Here is a 25,898-nt window from a genome sequence, read left to right as displayed (position 1 = left end):
CTTATTCTTATTTTAGTTTTTTTTCCTTCTATTTTATTAAAATATTTATGAAAGGAAACACGACGTGTTCGCACTTTTTTAGGGATTATACTTAATATTACTAAAACAATATCAGAATTTAAATTTTATTGTAAATATGTTACATACTGTATATATTACAGAATTTTATTTTTAATAAGTTCAATACGGTGCATTTTATTTTAAAAATGAAACTTTTAAAAACAGGACCATCGTTCCGAATGTACCCACCCGGCACGTGCCACGAATCACAAAAAGTAGATAGACTTATTTTTTGATCTGTACCAACATCATTAAAGGAGCCTCGAGGATTTTAAGTGCCAGTGTCTCTTTATCATATGAAGACGATCCCGATTAAAACGGAACCACTGAAGAAACTATAATTATTCGAGGGAGTTCACGAATGGAGGGAGGGGAAAGGTTTGGAACTACTGCCTTAGCCAGAAGCAAGAAGAGCTAGAATATCACACCCTAGACAAAAGATTAAAAAAACATTTAAAAATTAAAATAATCTTGGAACTCTGGAAATCCACAGGAACTTCAGCAAGCGCGGAAAGGAATAATGATTAGATGAGTGAATGAAAGTCAGACGTACTTTTTTTTTTGGAAAATAATGTAAGTCAAACATTTTACAATTAATTTTATTAGTATTATCAAAGCATTAAAAATCGCATAAAACTTTCCTCCTCAGGAATAAATGAACGTATCCTAAAAAAATACTAAACAGCACGACGAAACCACGTCCTCAGCCATGTTTTCCTCACGCTGAGCGAGGGATGCCGCACTTTGAACACTAGCATTTATTTAAAAAAATAAAAATAATAAGGTCTTTTTACAATCTTGACTGATCTAGGAAACCTTCCACTCCCAGACCTTCTTTTTTGTTTCTTTACTTTATGGGCAGAAAAATGCTTTTCAGAACTAGGTGCTCTTTTCAGATGCTCTTTATAGAACAAAGTGAACGTTTTATTTGCTTAGCTTCAGGAGGACAGACCCAAAAAAAATTGCCATAGCCCCTTCTCCCATTCGGAGAAGAGGCTATAGCACCTTTTCGCCATGTTCGTTGTGTCGCTATACGATTACAATCAAGTTAAGACGTGTTTTCAAATGACTTGAAATCGTAAAAGATACGGTGAATCTCAGATAGCAATTTCATAAAAATATAACACAATGAACTCGCTGTTGTAATTTTTGAACAACAGAATTACACAGCAAAGAAGACCAAAGTTATGTATAAATAGGTAATATTATTATAGATAGCAGTTAACTATAATATGTTTAAGGTGGAGTAATGAGCACCTCTAGTGATATAACAAGTTAGGTAATGTATGCGTTACGTTATTTTACAAGCACATTCGATAATCAAATAATGTAACTCAGCGATTAATAACTTCTATATATTGCATTCAAGAAGTGTTTATTAAAACCGCACCATTAAGATGAGATTTATGTAGCCGTTCTTTTATTTTGTGGGGGAGGTTTGCAAAGGAAAACTGGGTTAACTTATCGATACGAAATGTAATACAAAGGTCCCTAAAGAATATTCTGAAACTCTGAAGGAGATTGGAGCAGCTGTTCCAAATTTATAGCAATGTTTCTGTAGGATGGAGAACTGGGGCAAGGGGCACTTGAAATGTTGTAGAATCGCATTTGGCTTAAAAGATTCCAAAGGATCATCGAAACATTCGCTGAACATTTCGTGTTGATGCGACTTTTCCTTCTCGAGTATGGGTAATGCCCGAAAAAGCAAAACTATATGTAATTTTTGTTGTGGTGGCTATATAATCGGAATTAATCTTAACACCTTCCAGAGGTTTACTAGAACATAAAATAAAAATTTGACGACGAACCGACTTTTCCTTATTGCGTACACGTGGGGGCATAATGGGCATGACACATCACCGCCTCACACTTGTTTGGAGAGGTCTGAGTTCGACTCCCGTCGGCCTGGAGGAATTCCTGAACTCCTCTTCATTAGAAGGCTGTATTTATGTATTTATTTATATACAGAATTCTCACCCACAGGGGACACAGACCCTAGATAATGGTAGCACGCAGAATCAATACAAACTAGAATTAAGTTATCTTGTTTATACTCCGGCACGACCACCAGGTCAGTGAAGTTTACAATAGATCATCAATACAAACATTAATCATATTTAGCAGTCACGGGCTTGAACCCCGGTCCACCCAAAGAGCGCGTGCTATTTCACTCTCGCCCCTGACCACTCGGCCAAGTCAAAATATGTTATGCATAGACGTTAGCCGATATCAGGCGGAGCAAGAATGGTTTCACCCCTGAGTTATTCCGGTTTTTCAGTCCGCACAACATGCAAATCGGCCCATGGACACACACTTCCACAGACATAATACACTTGCGGTTATAAACGTATACTTGAGGGGGGGGGCATTAATGCCAATGTTTATTTACTTTATTTTTATTGAGTAATGCCTAAAAACATATTTCAATTTATATAGAGAGAATATATAAATTTTTCAATTTATATATGCTATTATTATTGGCAAAAAGTAAAGCGAATTTTTTATGAAATTTGAGTAGCACAGATTTTTTTTTTTTTTTTAATTAAAAAGTCCAAATATAAATTTTATGAAATCTCTCCACTGGAAGTCGAGTTTTACATACGAAAAGCGATAGATGAACAAAATGAAGACGAGGCCTGTTTTACGCATTTACGAATTGCGTTAAATTATATGTTATCATTCTATGTATATTCTATATATAGGATAATCATATTTTTTCGGGATAATAATATTTTTCTTTGTATGATGAAACATGATCTGATTAATTAATGCCACATAGATAATCGCGTAACGTCATTCCTAAACTGCAATACTGTATATCTCCCTTGATTGGACAGCTTATTAACAACATCGTTCATCGTAATTTTTCGATGTTCTGTATTTTAGATAGTAGCTGAAAATAATTTTAAGTAAGTAGTCGAACACTATGTTCAACTACGTACCTGTTCCTATAAAAGCAGGTGTTCAGACAGTTCTGGTTCTCCCTCAGTTTCCAGTAACGGAAGAAATGGATTCCGTCTCTCGAAGGCGCCGACGGCTGGTTGCAAAAGTGTTGTTGTTGTAGTTCCCGGTAGAGGTGCTGAACTTCACTGCGGTTTCTGTTTACTCGACCATAAATTAAATGACTGTTTGCCATTTCAGTTTTGGAGTACCAATGTAAAAAATAGCACAAAAAATGCTGATTCACTTACAGGAAAATTGGAGAGAGCTGATAAACAGAACAACCAACGACTCACTTTAAGAACAGTTGTCTCACCCAGAAGGAGTAGATAGATTTCGTTCCAAAATTTGCATCAATGTACAGTGTCATCCAATAAACAAATGATGCAGATTTGCTGACTGTCTTACTTACTCACAGGCATACTTGCCGTCACTGTATAAAAAAATAATAATAAAATTAAAAAACCTATAGTTATAGGTTTTTTTCGGAACGAAACACAAAACTGACACAAACACTCTTTCTGAATGACGGATATTCAATTTTATAACTTACAGCTTTACTCCTCAATTTATATTATTGCAAAACACTCTAGAATCATCTACAATCTTCTATAATATTGAAACTATATTATCACTTTTTAGAATATTCTATAATCATCTACAACGGTCTAACATTGCAGAACTCTTCCACTATGTTCTATCACATTCAGGAATCTTCTACTTCCAGAAAGGGAATATTCTCAAATATTCTAGAATTTTTTTAAAAATATTATTTCAGTGTTTTGATTTTTACACATAACAGAAAATATTTTTAAAAAATTAATAAAAAATAGTTGGTCCTATTTTAATAAAAACTTTGAAATTTTTAAAAATATAATCTGATTTTTTTAGGCGGAAGTGTATGTCCATACGCCATTTTTTCATCCCTATGCTCAATAGAATACACCCCTGATGAGATCTTTCTAAAATATTGTGTATATCCTTACAAATGATTTCAAGTGCTTTAAAATAACTTTTTACATTCACCTGTAATGTTACAATTTAATTATAACATTTTAATAAATGTGTCAACAATCACATTTGGTTTAATAAAAGATCATCCTACACCTGGTGGCACAAACTCTAACTACGCAGTTATACAAATCTCATGTCGCATATATTGAACTCATGCCTAATATAGGAATACACTGTATTCCAAAATTTCCAAGAAGAGATAATATATTATAATATAAACTTTTAGAGATAATATAATACCTCAAACCTCAGAAGTTATTTTGTAATTTCCATGTGTAATAAGAGTCTTTTATGGCTCTATTTTGAACGCAAACAATTTAAAACAATTTCAGTTATTTTACTCCTACTCTTTCCCCGCCCCAATACCATTTTCACGGCCGTTAGATATTTACGTTTTAAAACAAATTATATTCAATATAATACTTGTATATTGCTTAATTCGATAAAAAAAAATAATAAAAAATTAGCGCAGATTACGTTCTCTATTTATATATACATATACGAAACTATATTTGCTACTTTATTTTGAGGATTTTAATAGCTTATTTATTTATTTCAGTGTTAGAGTGCCACCAAAGGATGGACAGACAAAATCCAATCCTAGTAAAAGACATCGAGAAAGATTGAATGCCGAGTTAGACACACTGGCTAGTCTTCTACCATACGAACAAAGTGTTTTGTCTAAACTAGACAAATTATCCATTCTCAGGCTAAGTGTGAGTTACCTTCGAACTAAGAGCTATTTCCAAGGTAATTTTATTTTCTGTTTTGTCACTATTTATTTCCAGACACAAATATTAACAAAATAAAAATATCAAAGGCTTACTGATAAATGATTGAAAAATTATGTAGCGATAAATAATACGCATTAGAATTGTTTTAAATTTATAGTAAATTCTGCCATTATAGATTTATTTTTTATGTTGTTATATTATAATTTAGTTTAGTGCTGCGCCTTTCGATACAGAGCTCACTTGGGGCATCAATTCCTCTGCCACTGCCACGGAAGTCAAAATCATTCACTCATTCGATAAATAGTACTTTTATAAGTTCTCCCAAATTGTTGAGCTGATATTCTCATCGTCGCTGATAGTATAAATGTGTCGATGTTATTTACATTTAAACAAGAAGTTCTAAATAATAATGAGTAATGGAAGCTACTGTAGGCTTTTTTTTCCCTTCGAGATGGCAGCTCGAAAAATATTCTTATCAGAATATCTTGCAATGCCCTCATACGATGTTAACTCTGTCGGGATCAGAAGATACTATAGTTCTAAATAGGTGGGGATGCTTGAATAGTCACCATTTCTTTCAAGGATGACACAGCAATAAAAATTCCTCCATCAGAATACTCTGTTGGGATCAGAAGATACTAGAGTTCTAAATAGGTAGGAATGCTTGAATAGTCACCATTTCTTTCAAGGATGACACAGCAATAAAAATTCCTCCATCAGAATACTCTTAAGACCTACCTGACATTTGGTTTGGGATACAGATACAAGCTTTCTAAATAGTGTTGCTTATAATTTGAGAGATGACTATCTTGTTTCAAGATAACTGACTGAAATAGAAATACCTACATAAGGGTGGCTCAAGATCCCAGCCTATTTGATAAACAATACAAACCAACAGTGAGATGAGTCGGTAAGGCTCACTCAAAGGAATACTGAGTGATTTTTGAATACCCAGTTTGACACATATTTACAAGATGACAATTCCACCCTTCTTGGAATACTATTTACCGATACATAATTCACATGGATTGGGAGAGATAAATGTAAATTATCTGGAGGAGCGTAAATTATATTTGTGAGAATAATTTATTTGTTTTAAATATAAAATAGTTTTCGGCTAAAAATTATACCCCGCTTCGTATAAAATTTAAATTAACTCCATTGAATATCAGAAGATTAATGTTCAATCTTTGTACCTTTTCACACATTGCTAAATAATTACATTATAAACAATTATTGATTTTCCTGATCTTTTATATGCATTAATTTTAATTCTTCTAGAAAAAGTACTCGACGCAAAATGATATTTTGAACAAAGTTCGCTAGATATGTCAAATTTTACTTTCTGTTTTAATGTGATATCCATTCCCCTAAAATGTCAATGAAATTGATACATTTATCTGAGTGGTATTCACTAGTAAAACCGTGAAGGCCAATTAGAGAAATATAAAATTTCGATAGGGCAATATCTTATAAAAGTATATTTATGTAGCCATCACTATAAAAAAAGGTACTACTATACCCCTTGTAGCAGTGTTTTTTATTTTATTTTAAATATTGTTTAAAACAAACAATATTTTTATGAGAAACACCTTTATCTAGATAAGCTATAATAAATGCAGTAATTAGAATAATGTGGCATATGCAAATATACAGTTAACGTTTTATTTTGACTGACAGGCAAAATGGTCCAAACCAGGCAGACAGTTCTGGTTGTCACACATTAACCTTAACATTACTTTTCTGTATTTCTCGTATTTTATGCAAAAATCTTACGTAATTTGTATGCTTTTTACATAAATGTTAATATGTTTTTAGAATCTGTGATTTGCTTTTGAAGGCGAAATAAACGAAGGTGAAAAGCATTCGGTCAAATAGAAATATAACAATTTATTATTATTATTAAGTTTACAGCGACTACGGTCTATTTATTACTTTTACGAGAAATACTGCTGTCTGCAGTTCTGTATTTTGGAAACGGAGTTAACCAATCGTGCACTAGTGTAGAAGACAGTCTGCGCGGGGTAGCACAGTGGTATCGTCACCGTCCTCCCCACACCGGGTGGAAAAGGCCCGGGTTCGAATCCCGTCGATAACGGGAGGAACTTTAATGGGCTTTTTTCACTCCGTGGCTGAGTTAGTCGGTCTCAGGCGTAGATAGCAAGGTTTCCCCCCCATAAACTAGGGTTTTTTCGTCCAGCAAAACAAGCAAATCGACCTGAGAACACACACAAATACAAATACGGGAAACCATAATATAATAATCTGAAATAATTTGGTGTAGATGACAAAACATATAAGGCAATAAAACTATGTGTTCCTGTGATAGTATAGGTTTCACCACTTGTCACTCGTTTGTAGATCTAGGTTCGATTCCCATCGAAGACTGGAATAATATCTAAAGTCCTCTTCAATGGAGGCTGTAGTTAACTGTTCTCAGTCAGAGAAAGTAGCGTTTTCCCCATAAGTAAATCCGGGTTTTTAACCCGCACAACATGCAAATTGGCCTGTGAATACACACTGGCATGCCGCAATATGATCTAAGTTGCTGATGCTCCTAAAATTCAAAACTAATAAAAAGATCTGTTTATCATAGTAATAAATAAATAACTTTTCTGCTTATACTCCGGGGTGACCCCCTCGGGCACAGGATAGACTGAATACAACAGCACCATATTTAGTAGTCACGTGGCTTGAAACACGGTCGCTCAAAGCGCGTGTACTTATGCACCCTCGCGCGTGACCACTTGACTACGGAGCCAAAGTAGACCAAAGAAGCGTTTATAGCAGGAAAGACAATTTAAAAACACCTACAGGAAAGTATGCTAGCACAGATAAAAAATAACGAGGAACAATTAATACTGATCACACAATATTTCGTATATAGCAGAGTTATCCAATTTCTGTAACTTGAAGAACAGTTCATTAAAAAAAAAAAAATTTCCTACTCCCTTGTAAGCTCATGGCAGCACACCGATTGAGAATGCTACACTACGGAACTGAATTCAAGTGACTAGGGTGGTCAGGAAGATTTAAGGATCATTTAAGTCAATATCTGTGAATCAGAGTAATATTCACTATGAAAATAAAAATTTAATTTGGATACAGGATACAGGACCGACGTTGGTAACACCTTGGCGATGTTGAGAAGAATAAAAAGAATTAACCATCATATATCAACAGAGTACATTCTCCAGAATATAATGCTACCTCTGGAAGCTTGCAGAGGTGACATTATGAAGTCTTGCCACGCTATAAGCCGAGAATACACAAAAGCTACTAGTGCCAATGGACGCTCGAGGCCACCACAAATGGCACCAAGAGACAACTTCACTTAATCAAACCAACAGAGAATTGTCAAGAAAGTCACCACAAAAACAAACAAAGCATGCCCGTGTTCCAATTTAATTTCGAAGTTTAGCCTATTAAGTATTCTCATTCCAAAAATGAGTGCCATCACTCTGAAGCACCCAGTGTCTTCGTACGTTTAACTACAAAACGAAAGATTTTACTACTTGGCTAAAGAATAACTGTTAACAGCTATGCTCAGTATGGTATAAAATTTGTACTAAATTAGAGCACTGAATTACGAATTGCGGCCTTTTTATCATGATTATCAATCATCTTATCATGATAAGGAGACAGCGCGACGAAAGCGCTATGAAATTTTTGCATTTTGGAAACTGCTTTTTGACCAATTATTACATTTATTTAATTTTTCATTTAAAACAGATAATATACCACCAGGCTTAGTAAACATTTTTTAAAAAATGTTTACTAAGAAAATTATCATCTAATATGTTTAATCTATAGTTTAGCTAAGATAATGGAGAAAGTTGTCTTCGATCAGCTATCTGCCTAATTTTCATTTGCCTAATATGTGGGACACATCACGGAAACAGCACCATTTTACATCTTTTGATATCTGATATTCTCAAGATGATTTGGATAAAGGACTCCAACAAGACACTATCTACCTCGATATAAATAAAAACATTTGATTCGGTTAATCACGATCTCCTATTACTTAAATGACAGTCATTATGATATTCAAGATACAACATTAAAATGGTTACTAAGATGTTTATCAAATCATGTCATTATTAAATTAGTTAACTGATATTCAACTGCTATTATTAATGTGAACGAAGTGCCGAACGGGGATCATCATGGGGTGTGTATTATTTTCAATCTTTTTAAACGATATAGTTACAGTAATGAATCATTCAGAAATTAAAATATTAACATATGCCGACAATACAAAAATTTACATTACTATACATTCAGTTAGTGACTGTGTTACTTAATGAATATTTACAGAAACTAGGAAAATGGATAAAAAAATAATAATTTAAATCTTAATCCAGCTAAATATACATGGGCACCTCCCTTTATAATATTCATAGACTTAACATAAGTCAAGTCTATGAATATTATATAAAATATTATATTTTGTGTGTTTTACATTTGTTTAAAATTATGGACTACTTCAATATTTCAATATATAGAAATAAAATCATACGTAACTTATAGCGATATTTCATCACACTGGTCGTTACAAAAATCATATCAATGGAAATGTTAAGGTGGTTGGGAAGCATTTTGGGTTAATAAAAAGAATACGCTGAAATTTTAAAAATATTGATTTATTAAAAAAATTATAAAATGGCAGTATTACCTACCTGTTATAGAATATAATTCGCAGATTTGGATTCCATACCAACGTAATGCATCTAGTTTGATAAACTATCAAGACAGATAATATTAAGTTTGGACTAGCGGGCTTAGATAATCATAGGAAACTATAGGCCATTCGTATAATTTTAAAAATAATTAATGTCAGATATGATAATAGAATATTGTTACAACGAAGATTAATTACTATAACTAATAACCACTCTTATACCAAGTGAAATTAATAATATAGTTTATTAAACTTATTTATTATAGCCCAGACCACTATCCATTTAAGGTGACGTTTCAGACATCTTACCGATACCCATCATCAGACCATGCTGTCAGGAGTAGAAAAATAGAAAGGGTTACAAATTGAATTATATTGCAATAATTATTAATTGCGTATTTTAAGTGTAAAGTATTTTAGGTTAAATTTCAGTTTTGGTTACAAATCTATATCTGAAAATTATCATCCAATATGTCTAATTAATAATTAATTTTTCATCTTGCCTAAAAGTAAATTTAACCTAAAATACTTTAGATTTAAAATACACAAATAATAATTATTGGAATATAATTCAATTTGTAGCCCTTTTTATTTGTCTATCCCTAACTTCCTAAGTGACGTAACTGTAGAGTAGTTTGTAGTTACTATAGGTTACTATGTTCATAGAGAATATAATAATTCCATGCATTTTTCGTCCCTGCCACACATCTCATCAGCTCATTTGAAATCCATTTCGGTCTAAATCTTTAATAATATAACTTAGTTCGTATAAAAAAGCATTTAAGATTACCCCCCTGAAGGCTTCTCATTATGAAATTTCAGGTGGTAACATCATCATCTTAGGAGCACCAGAAAGAATTTAAAAGCTAAGACCACTGTAGTCACATCATATGGCATCCCCCACCAGTACACGTAATCACTGTTACCTGTTGGTTTATTCATCTGAATATTCATAATGCATGAAGGTCTGATAATCAGATCAAGAGTATTGATTTCTCTTGTTGCCCTTCTATCAAGCTGGCATAGAAAACAGTCATGCAATAAATCCAGAAAAGTTCTGTTATTATGGAAGCGACAAACTCACAAGTTTCAGTCAACAGCTGAAAAGTTAAAATCTCCCATTATAAGTTATTCTGATTTACGGGCCAACTCTATTTGTTTGTATAGATGTTTATTACACTCATCACAGTCATTTTGCCTATAAAAAATACTCCTACTTTCATTTTTGTTTTCCCAGATTTTATGTCACACCAAACTGACTGAACATTACACAAGCTATGCACGTCAACCGGGTGCATTAATATAGATTATATGTTCTCGTAACCAAAAGCCTAACTTATCTTCCTTCCTATCCTGTCTGTCCTTTCTGTACGTGGAAAAAGTCGGGAGATCGAATCCCGTTAATGACGCGAGGAACTTTTATGGGCTTTTTCACTCCGTGCTGAGTTAGTTATTCAGACAGGCGTGGATAGCAAGGTAAGGCGTAGACAGCACGGGGGAAATACGGATTTTTCGTCCAGGGAAACAGGCTTAAAATTTTGGTCTTGGGTGGGCCTAATATGAAAGTTTTTTGTCCCTTCTGTACATTAGCATTAGCATTAGTAGAGGCATTTGATGCAAGAAAGCAAGCTTATGCAGCATCAGCCAAAAATAAAAAAAATAATAAAAATAAACCACTTCCACTTCACCCCTCTGTTCGTTCGAAATACCTGTCCAGCTGAGCCATAAACTTATTTAGGCATTCAACTTCCACGACAAGGGAGAAGTCTGTTCCACCAACCAACCAACCGCTCGCTAAAGGCAAATTTCCGCACGTCTATCCTACATGTCTTTCCTCAATTTGAAACATAACATTACATAGCACCTCTACACAACCAACATTACACACACGACAGGCATTTGGCGAAAGCCTCCTTCTGCAGAAGACAGTGGCGAATGTGGGAAACCCCTGTATCCCGAAACAACCTTAAACACATGGCATTACATGTCTTTTCTTTAAAGTCTGCCAGGTAGCACAGTGGTTATAATCACCGACCTCCCCACACCGGGGCGCCTCCGTAGCCAGGTGGGCAGGAGCGGCAGTGCGTAGCACACGCTTCTTGATTAGACCGGGGCTCGAGCCCGTGACCAACAAATACGGAGGATGCGGAAAGGTCAAGGAATGACCACCGCATATCCCCTGAGCAATATGGCCTTAGTTGCTAATGCTCCTAAAAAAAAAAAAAAAAAAAAAACCAACCAAAATCCCCACACCGGATGGAAACGACCCGGGTTGGAATCCCATCAATGACACTAGGAATTTTAATTGGCTTTTTTCTCTCCGTGCCTGAATTAGTCGGTCTTAGACGGAGATAGCAAGGTTTTGACCGGAAAACTTGGGTTTTTCGTCCAGACAGACAGACCAGGGAATTTATGGAAGATAGTTCCAATGCAGTGTGTGTTGTAGAACATAAGAAATAAAAGTAAATTAAGAAGTAAAATATTAATAAAATTAAAATAAGTGCTTACAGTGTAACTTAGATGCAATAACAGGTGGAATAAGTGAGAATTTAGCAAAGTTTTTGGGACAATTTGTATAAGAATGTAAAATTAGAAGATAATGTAAGCAAACAATTATACAATTCTCCCAAAAAATTTGCTAAATTACGTCATTTACTAATTCTCACTTATAACCAGTTGTTATTGCATCTAAGTTACACTGTAAGCACTTATTTTAATTTTATTAATATTTTACTTCTTAATTTACTTTAATTTCTTATGTTCTACAACAAACACTGCGTTGGGACTACCTTGTCCATATTTTTATGGAAGTTCTACTGCTTTACCCTCATATTTGCTCCCACTTATTTTTATTTTTAAAATTCCTTTTCTTCCACAAGCAGGGACAAGTATAGAAACACAGTTTTTGATACATGATTATGTATAAATACCTGATTACGTATCAATATTAATTTTCAGCTAAACCAGATTTTAATTTTATAATTTTTCTCCTCCCTTTTCTGGACTTATAACCAAAGTATCCCACCCTTATCTGATGCTTGCTATTACTCCAAATATTAATCTAATCTTTTTTACTTTACAATTCCCTTCTCTCTAATTGTCTAAAATATTGCCTTTCACTGTCGAAATTATGGTGCTCTTTGTGGTCGCTTCAGAATCATTCCTCTTCACTCTAGACAACTCCATGGGTCTCTTTTTGTTTACAATATCATAAACTCTGTTATCGATTCTCCATCTCTTCTTGCACAAATATCTTTCGCTATACTCCGTTTAAATTCTCGTTATAAAATTAATTTCTCACTGCCTGTTCCTCGTACTCGTCACTTACTTGGTAGTCCTCTATTTCGTTTTCTTCAGGTAATGAATAAGTACAATATTGATTTTACTCTTAATCCATCTATCTATAAGAATTTGCTCCTTACTCACTTTTCTTATTGTAAATTTTGTATATATTTTAATTCTAGTTCTACATTGATTACTACTGTTTTGTATTTTATGTAATTCCTAGCGTTCTCACCTTTATTTAGGGTCTGTGTGCCGTGTGTGAGAAACGTGTATATAAATAAATCCTAACAAATTCGGCCTATAATTTTGTTTAATTCATTATATCATATAGGATATTCACATTCTTTCTCTCGCTTTCAATATCTCCAATATCTGCTATCCTACTCCTATTAGTTTTGGCATTTTGTGTACTTTTACGCCTCCATCTTCGCACTTTTCAATAGATTTATTACTTTTACCTCATATATATATATATATATATATATATATATATATATATATATATATATATATATATATATATATATATATATATATATTACTTCATCCACTACCTCCGTTCCGATATGTGGTCGTCTGGTCCCCTGGAATTAGACCTAACTCTCCAGTCACTTCAAATTTCTTTATTAGTTTTCGAAGCCCCACTGACAAAGTCAAAGGTCCTTTAAGTTTCCGATATTCACGTAGTGCTGCATTAGCGTTACTATTATTCTGGTAGAACAGTTTTACTAAAAGAGCACGTTCCTTTTTTGTAAGAGCTATAACGGTTATTGACGGTGGCGTTGAACTTTGTGCTTTTATATAACAGGATGTCATTTGCGTAAGCAGCATGTCTTGAAGTAAATGACAACTTTTACATATGAGCAGAACCGTTTCCCTGGTGGCGGAAATTTGAACTAATTTTTTTCTTCTACAAATCGCTTCCCCATACCCTAAATGACATATACCGATTTTCACAGCGCTAACCCTAACTGTTTTGACACTAGGGTCTCCCTAATAGGGAAACTTATTTTAAAACAACCCAGTATATACAAGGGGTGGTCCCAGGTAGAGGCTAAAGAAACTATAGCTCCCGTCCCCTTATGATAAAAATAATGTGAATTTCTTTATTGCTACATGATTAAAGCTTAATGATTCTCTGAAACACTCCTTTAGCCCTCCTCCTTTATAAATTCCTGGGACGATCTTGTGTGTGTGTGTGTATATATATATATTTTTTTTTTCATTATTTTTGCATGTTATATATGATAAAATAAAATATTAATGTTATTGATTGATTTATTTTAAATTAAAGCTAATTATTGTATTATTATTAACGTGAAAAAAATTGAATAAAAATTTTCGTAATACGTCATTTAATTTTTTTTTTTTTTTTTTTTTTTTTATTTAAACGGGTACAAAAAATGTGGTGTAATACAGTGGACCCGCGCAGAACTTTAGATTGGCATGCGCGCTCTCAAGTTATGAAATTGCAGGTTTCAGCATGTACGCAGCCATGAAAAATGCACACACCCGTTTGTGAATTGTGGTGCTGAAAATCTGGCTGCCCTTAATTAAATGTGTATGCATTCACAATGAATATGTAAACTCTTCTGGCCTCGGCCGTATGGAAAGTAAACGGAAATTTATTTACCGAAAATTATTTCTGTTTCTTGTTTTGGATTACAGCACTCCCATACCATGGCACAGGTGGCCTCATATGGGTCTAAAACACCGCGCCCAATTACAGAAGCCGTTCATGGTAGTATAGGCAATGACACACCAAGTGCTGCGATTTTTCATTTTTTACATATTGTTTCCTTGAAAACGGGCACCATCCCTGTCAATGTTGTATTCCGAGGTGTATTCCACAAAGATGATCTATTTTTAGTTCATGGCGGCAATCTGCCCTGTCGTTTCGTTCAGAAATTTTTGAACTGAAATTACACTCGCTGCCGACTGTTCTCGTCTATCTTTTTTTCTTTTACTTTAAACCACTCTCGCAGAAGTGCGGCAAACTTCAATCTGTACTGAAAATTTTGTTTTACTTAAACTGAAACGTAAGGGTTCATTTCGGAAAACTATATTTCTCCCCTTTCCCCACACACACACATCGTAGCGTGTTGTCTTAAAGCGATATAAATATCTTTGCGATCAAACTGATTGGAGGACATTCAGCTCGGATCACCTCAGCTACTATAATTTAAGCGTATGTGAATGATTAACCGGAATCCCGATGAAAAGCTTAGCCCTACCACATTTCACAGCGGTAGTAGTTTCAGAACGAGAACGACAACACAAAGCCAAACGAAAAACAATCAAACCAACGTTGTTGTCCTTCGATCTTTACTTAACAAATGTTGAATAATTCATTTCAACGTCCTATCGATTTTTGTCGGAAAAGGCCAACATGGCGCTGATTGTTATCTTTAGAACATTTTATGGCTGCCACCCTACGGTCTCAACAGTGGACTGCGTGAGCAAGGACATCCGTTTCTTTCCCCCTCCCACCATTAATATTCAGCCGGAGGTGACATGAGCGCCCTAGGGGCGTCTCCAAGTAAAGCACTCAACCCTGTCGATAAATTCGATTCGCTGTTTGGCCTCATATGTCGTGCCGCCAGTCAGCGTGGATGGAGCAACTGCACTGAAGCCCCCGTTCTGTTGCCCTTTCGAGACCGCGCGCAGTGCGACTTTTGATTGACGGATTCATCGACATTTCCCTGCCGGATTCGTTTCACTCGTTTCTCGCACGTGCGACTAACACCTTCGGAATCGACACACTTCAACTAGCGATGACCTCGGGTATTTGAGAAACTGCCCTAACTGCCTTCCGCCCTCTTCTCTCATCCATGCGTGTTTCGTGAATAAGGTAGATACGGTACAAAATGAGTGAGATTTATTGGAAAACGGTATTTCTCATAGCAAATCTCGATCCTCAAATTCCAACGCAGTTTCGTTTATGAGCTGTAAAAAGGAATGGCTCACATATAGGATTACATCACAGCAAATGGCTGAAATAAGGGGCTAGTACAGAGCTTTTCAAAATAGATGTCATCACATTATCAGCATTCTCTACATATTGCTTCAACCTGTTTTTCACTCTGATTTCTTTACACTCTATGTATTGGTGTAAATAAAAATAAAAATACAATTATTGAGTAGTATATTAAAAATTAATGACATTAATTTCTTTTTACTTCTTTTTTATATTCCTGCACGACTATTAATAAATCAATAAATATTAAGTCACAGGAATTTACATTAAAAAAATAATAAATAAATTTTCTGTTTATAATCCGTAACGACTAAACAGTTAGATGAGTTCACAAGATTGGAAGCATACAAGAAACAGCAACGTATTTAGCACGACATGGACATGAACCCTATCACTCAAAGCACTTATTTACCCTCGTATCTGACCACTCGGCTACGGCGCTTTTGTAATTATTTTGACGAATACAATCATTAATTGCATTTAGCAGTCACGCGAGTTTGACCACAGTCCATTCAAAGTGTGTGTGCTTCTGCGCCCTCACGTCTAACCACTGGGCTACATTCCACGTACTTCACAGACTAATATAAACTATGAGTATGAGCAGCTAATATAATATACTGTACGTAATAAAGCTAATATGTGGCGTAATTGGTTTCAGATGGCTTTGGTTAAGTTTGTGCTTAATACCGCACAACTTTCTTTAGAACATTTATGGCAGCCATAAAATGTTCTAAAATGTTCTCTTACTCTTGTTTACGTTTTTGGCCCGAAACAAAAGAAAGATGCATTGTTTCGCTGTTTCAACATAAAGATAAAGAATAAGTTAGGTAATGTTTCACAGTGCGTTACATTTCGGCCATGTTCAATTTTTATTTCTTAATATAATTTAATTTTTTAATTTTCTGTGAATAATAAAAGCGAAAAGTAAGTAGCTAATTATGTAGTTACCAATTAATTAACAATTAATATATAGCATTAGCATTAGTAGAGGCATATGATGCAAGAAAACAAGCTTATATAACATCAGACAAAAAAAAAAAAAAAAACATTCCCATTTCACCCATCCATGCACTCCAAATGCTTGTCTAGTTCTTCCTTGAACTGGAGCCGACCGGGCTAGCCGAGTGGGTAAAGTACCTGCCCGGCAACCCAAAGGTCGCGGGTTCGATTCCCGCCTCGGGCTTGGATCAAAGTACTGCAAAAACCTTGGGAGGTGCAATATGGCCACAGAAGCCGATGCGCCAACAACTATCAAATAAAAAAAAAATCAATCCTTGAACTGGTGTTCAAAGAAAGTGCATCACCCCTTAAAATTGTAATTGTCGTCCGAAGGATTTTTTTTTTTTTTTTTTATGAAAACCCCATATAGTACTTAGTACCGTGCATGGGTTGAAGGAGAAGTATGGGGGGAAGGGGATGCCGGAAACTTTGCTCTAGAGACTAAACATGGGTTTCACCACTTCAAGCCTCCAATAAGCAAAGTGGTGGTATTTCACCGGTTGATGAAAGGAAAGTCATCTACCACCTACGATGTAAGTATATGGCAATATTTCTTACAAATTGCATCAGATAAGATTGATACGCATATGTGATGACGTAATATTGCATCAGCTGTTACTTTCAGCTATATAAGCACGCTCTGCTGGAGTTGCAGTCATTCCTTGCTTGTGTCAGGATGGCGAGTTACGTGCAGTTGACATCACAAAGAAAGAGTGTGTTTGTTGGTTTACGTGAGGAAGGACGATCTTCCTGTCATACTGCTTATAGTGTCTTGTAATCAGTCGACAGTGAGTAGATTTCTTTCCAAACTCAAGAATATTGGTTCTGCTGATAGAAAAAAAGATACCGGAAGCAAACGAGTTTCTAAGCCAAAAGAGGACCGCGTTTTGAAGCGCTTATGCCTTAAAAACCGTAAAGCTTCTATGTCTGAGCTGAAAAGAGAATGGGAAGAACATACAGGAGTGTCAAATGGATCCCTGAACAGTGGAAGTCAGATATTTTTTCGGATGAGAAGAAATTCAACCTGCATGGCTCTGATGGGAGACAAACGATTCGCCGTAGACGTGGTGAAGAATACTATCCAGATTGTATGGTGTCTACAGCGAAATTCCCTACCAGCCAAATGATTTGGGAGTGCATTTCGTATCGCAGAGTAGGTCACCTGCAGTTTATAAGAAGTTCCGTGAATGCCAATGGATACCTGGCTATATTGGAAGGCAAATTGCTGCCAACCATTAGAGACCATTTCAACCTGCCAAGTAACTGCATCTTTCAGGACGACTCTGCTTCTTGTCATCGGACGAAAAGTGTAAGTAGGTACTGTACTTCTGTAGTTACTTGAGCTTCATTTCTGCATTAGAAGTTCGACAGTAATGTGTTTACATTTGTTACCGGTGAAAAAATGGTTGGAAGAACGGTCCATTACAACTGGCCAGGAAACAGCCTAAACCTGAATCCTGTAGAGAACTGTTGGCATCGTGTGGAATCTGCAATTGCCAGAAAGAAACCAAAGTCCTTTCGTGAACTTCAGGAAGCCATAATTCGTGTTTGGAACCACGAACTATCCGTTGATTATCTTCAGAAATTGATCGTGTCAATGCCTCGACGGTATGCTGCTGTCATCAGGGCCAGAGGCGGTTCAACTAAATATTAGTTTGCACCTGGTGAACTTTTCATTTTGTTTTCCATTTAAAATGATAAACTGAACCAAACTGAGGGCTTCTGATAACATTTCAGCCGTAATTGTCGTGTTTACCAAAACTGTTGTATAAAGGTTGCAAATGCTCATTTTGGAATATTTTGAGAGCACCTGTCAAATATTACTTAGCATCGCCTTAACTATTAATAAATATCTTTTGTTTATATCTTTATTTGTGATGCTAGTCATTAATGTAACATACCATTGCGAAAAAGGGTTAGAAACGTGAAATTCCTGGGTGATGCACTTTCTTTGAACACAAGTGTATTTAAGTTTTCGACCTCGATTACGACAGATGGAAGTTTGTTCCAACTATCAACCACCCGCTGGCTAAAGGCAAATTTCTGCACATCCGTTATACAATTGTCTCTCCTCAATTTGAATTTATGTCCCCTTAGGTTGGTAATCTGAACAAAAGGAAGAATCCAATCAGCACTGAGCTTGCTCAAACCATTCAAGGCCTTATACACCTCAATTAGATCACCTCGCAGGTGCCTAGTCTCCAGCCGCTGCAATTTACAGAACTTAAGTGTTTCTTGGTAACAGCAACCATTTTTTCCACTCACCAATCTTGTTACTTGTTACTCACCAATCTTACTCGTTCCAGAAGCTCTACCTCCTTCCTAAAATGAGGCCTCCATACCTGAATGCCGTACTCAAGCTGTGGCCTGACCATTGCCTTATACAAGGGGACAATCACCTCCTTATCCCTGGTAGCAACATTTCTGCATATCATTGACAAGACACCATGAGCTACTCTTGCAGCCTGTCTGTACTGATAAAAAAACTTCATATCTGACTGCACAATTACCCCAGGCCTTTTTCATGCTCTACTACCCTGAGTGTAGTACCACACAGTTGGTACATTACTCTGGGGTTACTGCTATTCATATGCAACACTTTACATTTGTAAATGTTAAACTTCAGTTGCCACCTCTCAGCCCATCTGCTCAACTTTTATGGATCCTGTTACAGTAGTATACTATCATTACTGTCATAAACAACCCTGCCAACTTTCGTATCGTCTGCAAACTTAGACATTAACCCTAATATACCATTGATAATATCATTGATAAATACAGAAAATAACACTTGGCGCAACACCAAAACCTGGGGGACTCCACTAATAACATTAATCCACGAAGAGCAGTGTCCATTGATTACCACTCTCTGTCTTCTCTCACTTAACCATTCTTTTATCCATTGTAGCAACTTGCCACAATGGATAAAAGTTACCAATTAATTACAAATTTAATTAACAATTAATATATAAAGTAATTGTTTCACTTCACTATATACCTCATAACGTAACATCCAGTCAAAGATTTATAATACTTTACTTATTTCCTTCTGGATTTTAATAAAATTTGAAATGCAAAAACGTATTTTACAGATCTTCTATGATTTAATAAAATAAACACAAATAACACCTACCTCAATTGTAGTATGCAGTGAACATTTTTTTAATTTAAACTTCAACCTTACAGAATAAATCCAAATTGAGAAAGACGAACAAGAAATACATATAAAAATACCAAAATAAAGTTAAACAAAAATAATCCTAGCATATAATATTAAAAATAAAACATAAATAGAATCAACATTTAAAAACTTTTAATATATATTTATTAAAATTATTAAAGTTGTTAAATAAATCTAATTTTATTAATTGCGTAATTTCATAGTCCTGTTGATAAACCGTTAATATAAATAGTAAGATTTGTTGTTTGAATGGTTTTGATTTTCTGTTTAATCAAGGGAGGAAAGCTAATGTTAACAAGAGATAGTAAAAGATCATTGTCATAGTACGCATTAATGAGGTTATAGCATGCATCCATGAAATTACAGCATGAATTAATGCGTACTATGGCAATGGCGCTTTACCATCACTTGTTAACATTAACTTGTTATAATTTCATTAACGTATTGCATGCATTAAAGAAATTATAGTATCAATTAATGATGTTATAGCATGCATTAATGAATTTTAAAGAAAACGCGAAGGCCTAAAAGTTTTTTTCGATCTTCAAGATTAATCAACCCAAATATTTTACGCCTGTTAAGATAAATTTTGTAAAATATAGTTTTAATTTATAACATAATTTTACTAGATACAAAGGCATCTAGTAAAATTATACTGCATTTGTTCTATAATAGATTTACAAGTTCAAATGGATTCGAAAGCGGTGAATTATACTCGAATATGGGCAGAACAGCAGTCATTTTAAATATTTCAGTTAAAAATACTGGATTACTGAAATTCCAGCAAGATCATTTAATTACCCTTAAGTTTCCTCATGACTTTCGTGTGAATATATTTTAATGTAATTTTATAACTGTCGGTGTAAAAACAAAAAGTTACACCTAAGTCACAAACTGAATTATATCTGGGTGTCATAGTAGTAACCAAGAACATAGTCATATTGCAAGGGGTTAACTTTATTACGGCGCATTTTAAAGGATTTAATTTTAAATCATTATTATAGAGCCATTCATCTAATCAATTATCCATTGAATGGATTGGAGTATATATTTTTACATCATCTGCATAAGTCAATATTATTATATCGTAGTGTTTTATTATTGTTATGATATCGTTCAAATTTTATATTGATATAGTGGTTTGACAAAACACTATTAATCTGGTTAAACTCTATTAATCTGCCTATCATTGAATGCCATAAAAATGTAATTTATAAATAATATGGCGTGAGTTATAGAATCAAAGACTTTAGAAATGTCAAGATTATGGACATCCTTCTGCACTTTGTGTAATGCTGCTCTTAAATCAAAGTCAAAATTTGAATGATGTCTCAGTGTGGATCTACCGTGTATAAAGCCGAGATGTTCTTTATAGATTAAGTTTAGTTTAAAGAAGGGTGGCAATTGAAGAAATATAATGTACTTTCTTTATTTCCTCCTAGATTTTAGTAACAATGGAAATATAACACGTATTTTATTGAAAATATTTCTGGACAGCCACGTGTGGTCGACGCCCATGGTGAGCTCTTTGTGTCTTGTCTCGTAAGACAGAGCAAGGTAGCACAATGGTCTGGCTAACCAGACCATTGTGCCGCATCGCTCTGTCTAAGCTAAGACGTGTACAGGCTGTACAAGTCTTAGCTTGGACTAGTTTAAAGTACTCCCGTTAAAACAAACGAAAAATGTTCTTGTTTATACTCCGGCACGACCACCAGGTCAGTGGAGTTTACAATAAATCAATCAATACAAACGTTAATCGTATTTAGCAGTCACGGGCTTGAACCCCAGTCCGCTCAAAGAGCGTGTGCTACTGCACTCGCGCTCCTGACCACTCGGCTACGTCAAGCCTGCCTTAGAAAGCAAACCACAATTCGCCCAGGAGTGAAATTTGAAAGAGACAAGTCTTTAGACCAGTGGTTTTCAACCTCTTTTTTAATAACGGCACCGCTAAGTAATTTACTTTATTTTGTGGCACCCCTACTCAATTTTCTACCTGTTAGATCTCTCTCTCTCTCTCTCTCTCTCTCTCTCTCTCTCTCTCTATATATATATATATATATATATATATATATATTAAAAATATATGTTATATGATAGTTATTACAATAATATAATTATAAACAAAATTACAATTCGTAATACAAATTATATATACAGTATATATATAATAATTTTATTCTTTATATAGAAGTATTAAATAAACATCAATTATAGATCACCACAAAATTAAAAAGATACCGTACGCCTTTTTATAATGAAATAAATATATAAATTAAAAATATATATATTAAAAATATATGTTATATGATAGTTATTACAATAATATAATTATAAACAAAATTACAATTCGTAATACAAATTATATATACAGTATATATATAATAATTTTATTCTTTATATAGAAGTATTAAATAAACATCAATTATAGATCACCACAAAATTAAAAAGATACCGTACGCCTTTTTATAATGAAATAAATATATAAATTAAAAAATAATAATAAATAAGTTTAAGTAATCCGGGACAACCGTTTGTATAAACAAAAATTTATACAAACGGAGTATAAACAGAAAATTTATTTATTTATTTATTAAACCCAAATTACGTGGCACCCCTGGAATGTTCTTGTTGCGGCACCCGGATTGAAAACCACTGCTTTAAACCAACGATCGCGAACCAATGTCACGCGTGCCATAAGCGGCAACCATAGCGAAATACACCAGGCACTCAAATAATTTTTTTATATTGTTTATCAGCCACATCTAGCGGAGAAACCGCAAGTGTAATTGTGCGCAAAATTATGCAGCAATCAACAAAATTCTCATTAGAACGTTTAGTATTGCTTCCTTTTCATAAATCGTCTTGTTTATATCCTGACACGGCCATTAGATTAGAGGAGTTTATTTTGAGAATGAATATAATCGTTAACCGTATTTAGCAGTCACGCGAGCTTGAACGCGAGGACATTTATTACTGCACTCTAGTGTTTGACCACTCTGCTACATCGGCATGAAAAAAGTTCTTTATACTCCGGCACAACCACTAATTCAAAGTTTAGAATTAATGATACGGGCTTAAACTACGGTCCACTCACACGCGTGTGCATTACTCTTACTTAGCGCTTGTCCATTCGGCTACGTCCGAACATTATATAAAAAATATATATATTTACTAACTTTAGTCCGTTTTTTTCCTATGGCAAGCGAAAACTGCTATAACTGCATTTTTGTTCTAGCTTATTTTTATAATGTAGGCTGGGAGAGGTTTGCCATCGATACTCGAGACAATCGAACAAAAAAAGACAAATTTTGGTAGCGCAACATATACAAGTTTATTAAAATGAAATAAATAAACTTTCGGTAAATGCAACGTAGTAGACTATAACTAGTATCATCTTTCATTATGTCGTTTTTGCTTAATTATATCAATGATTTGAGAGAAAATATTTCATTTTTATTTTACTGAACGGATAAAATAATAGTCGCCGGTTCCTACCTACTACAGACCATGCAGAAATGATAAGCACAGGAAAAAAAAGGTGACACCAGGATACACTTGCTTAGTTTGATAGTTTTTATCATTATGCCAAAGCAATAAAGTTATAAGGTCCCTGGTCTGAGTCTATAAATTGCGCATATTTTCGTTGTTTACATGTTTTGATGGATAAAGAACCCGAAGTTCCGGAAAGGGGACCGTACGGCCCCTACCCGGCACTAACTAACCCAGCCAAGGTGTGAAAAAAGAAAAACGTCCATAAAAATTCTTCTGTCTTGAAGGGATTCGAACGTAGGAATTTTCCACTGTGCTATTTGAGAGGATGGGTGTGCTTAGTGCACATGCAGTCGGTAGCAGAAGGTACATTTTCTCGCATTTGATTGTGGTTAAAGTCACGTAACTGTGATGATAAATACGGTGATGATCTTGTATTCTTTCTAGTGTACGAATTCCGTTTATCTTATATAGTCGCCCAGGAGTGTAAACAGAAATTTTTACTTATTTATTAAATATAATAACATGACTAGTGGGATACACGTTTTAGATGCGAGACGACCACAGTAACAAGCAAAAGTCAATATGGTCGAAATGAAAGATCATGTTTTATTATTAAAGCTCTTTAACCAAAAGATCATGTTTTATTATTAAAGCTCTTTAAAAAAGTTAGAGGACCGATTTTCTCAAAATGGATTTCAGCAATTAATGAAGAAATTCCAAGATCACTTAGCTGAGTGATCAAGGACAGACAGCAGTAGCCAGATAGTATGGTTCGAGAACATGTGATCAATAAACACACTTATGATAATATTCTTGTCAAAATGAATAGTGATAAACTGCTTTTGCCCTATGTGGTTGTGCCAGAGTGTAAGGAGAAACTTTATTTGTTCTTTCTGGGCAGAGAACGCTGCCAAACTGCTAAAGTTAATGAAGTTGTTGTCGATCGTGCCACACGAGCAGCTCTTATAGTTTGTAAAAGGTTTGGGCCAGACAGTCTTCGCCACCATATGAGTTCTTTACAAATGCACAAGTTCGGCAATCGAGCTGTCACATTTTTTGTTACATATATATCGCTATCTTAAATAAAATACACTGGCTGTAGAATTGTTGCAAGTTTTATAAAAAACGCATTAAGTAGATACATAAAAATAATTTGAAATAAACTTAAAGCTAAGTTAGGTAAATAGTTAATGACATTTCTGGCAATGTTATTCTCCATAAAATTCTATTATATATTTATTTCTATGCACTGCGATCGACCATTTGCGGGCCACTAGTCTATACCATGGGCAAAAGCCTCCAATGTTCACACGCTAATATTCCGATTATTCTGGCTATTGAAAGAGATGATAATGGCAGGTACAAATATAACAAGAACGCTCATTTAATAATTAATATAATAATATTTACTTCTTAACAATTACTTAGTAATTAATTAAAATTACTTAATAATTAATTTATCAACCACATGCTCTGTGTTTTTTTATCTTCAAATTTTGTAAATAAGTTCATGTAAATATGCTTGTAAATATTGAAATAATATAACCACACCCTCTAGCTACATGCTGTTAATGGGATGTCTCGAAAGAGAAATAAACAGATAATAATATTTGGTTAATAGTCACGATTCATACACGCCGACCTATTCGGCTTATATCGTTCTGTTTGGTTTTGGAAAAAAATATAAAATAAAAAAAAAAAAAAAATAAATAATAAAATTTTACTAGTAGCAATAAGAGATAATAATAGACTACCTCAGGGCATACGGATATTCTTAAACCAGCACAATTAACATGCAAGCTTTCTTTCTAAACCAGTACAATTAACATGTAAGCTTTCTTTCTAAACCAGTACAATTAACATGCAACGTGCTGCTGCACTCTCGCTCTGCAACCAGTACTGGAGTTTACCTGTTCAACCAGGACAGTTAATTGGAAAAAGTGAAACTTTTATTCAATATCTAGTAGGACTACCTTTTTTACGAATTACAGCACATACATGTCGTAGTATGGATTCCACTAAGTGTTTCACTAGTAGGTACTAAACAAGAAAAAATGTTCAGAGATTATCGGTATAACTATAAACATAAATACCAGCACCAGGAAAGAAAAGAATCGCCACTGGAATGAATTAATAAAGTTATGTAAAATTCCATGGTATATCTCTAGAAAAAGAATTATCACAAAAAGCATCATTCTAGATGTTACCTTTGTGGCTGATAAGAATAACAGAAAATGGTTCTTCCCTAAGATGTTCATACCTAATCAATGGGCATGGCTATATTAAGGCTAAGTTGTATGGCCTCGGATTGGAAAGTTCAGATCTTTGTTCTAGTGTGGTTCAGGGGTATAAACAAAATCATAATTACAATTGTCAATCATATTTAGCAGTCGTTGTCGTAGGGTTTTAGGAGGATCAGCGACTAAGGCCATATTGCTTCGTGTATACTGTCTGTAAATTGCATGTGTTCTGTGGTTCATATTTCTGTTTGCTGTACGAAAAAGCCGAGGTTCCGGGAGAAAAAAAACATGC

General features: G+C 34.6%; 1 protein-coding gene across 1 annotated transcript in view; it reads left to right on the top strand.

Moving 5' to 3' along the window:
* Nucleotides 1-4,708: 4,708 nt before the first annotated feature.
* LOC150083652 (aryl hydrocarbon receptor protein 1-like) overlaps nucleotides 4,709-25,898 on the top strand; it is a 282,715-nt gene continuing 261,525 nt past the window's right edge. Inside the window, exon 1 of the mRNA XM_090378555.1 lies at nucleotides 4,709-4,764. The gene's annotated coding sequence lies outside the window, so the exon portion shown is untranslated. The remainder of the gene's footprint in view (nucleotides 4,765-25,898) is intronic.

Source organism: Mastigoproctus giganteus, chromosome 7 (assembly GCF_048544385.1).
Source record: "Mastigoproctus giganteus isolate SK-2022 chromosome 7, ASM4854438v1, whole genome shotgun sequence".
Classification (NCBI taxonomy): Eukaryota; Metazoa; Arthropoda; class Arachnida; order Uropygi; family Thelyphonidae; genus Mastigoproctus; species Mastigoproctus giganteus.
This window is presented reverse-complemented; position numbering and strand designations above follow the sequence as displayed.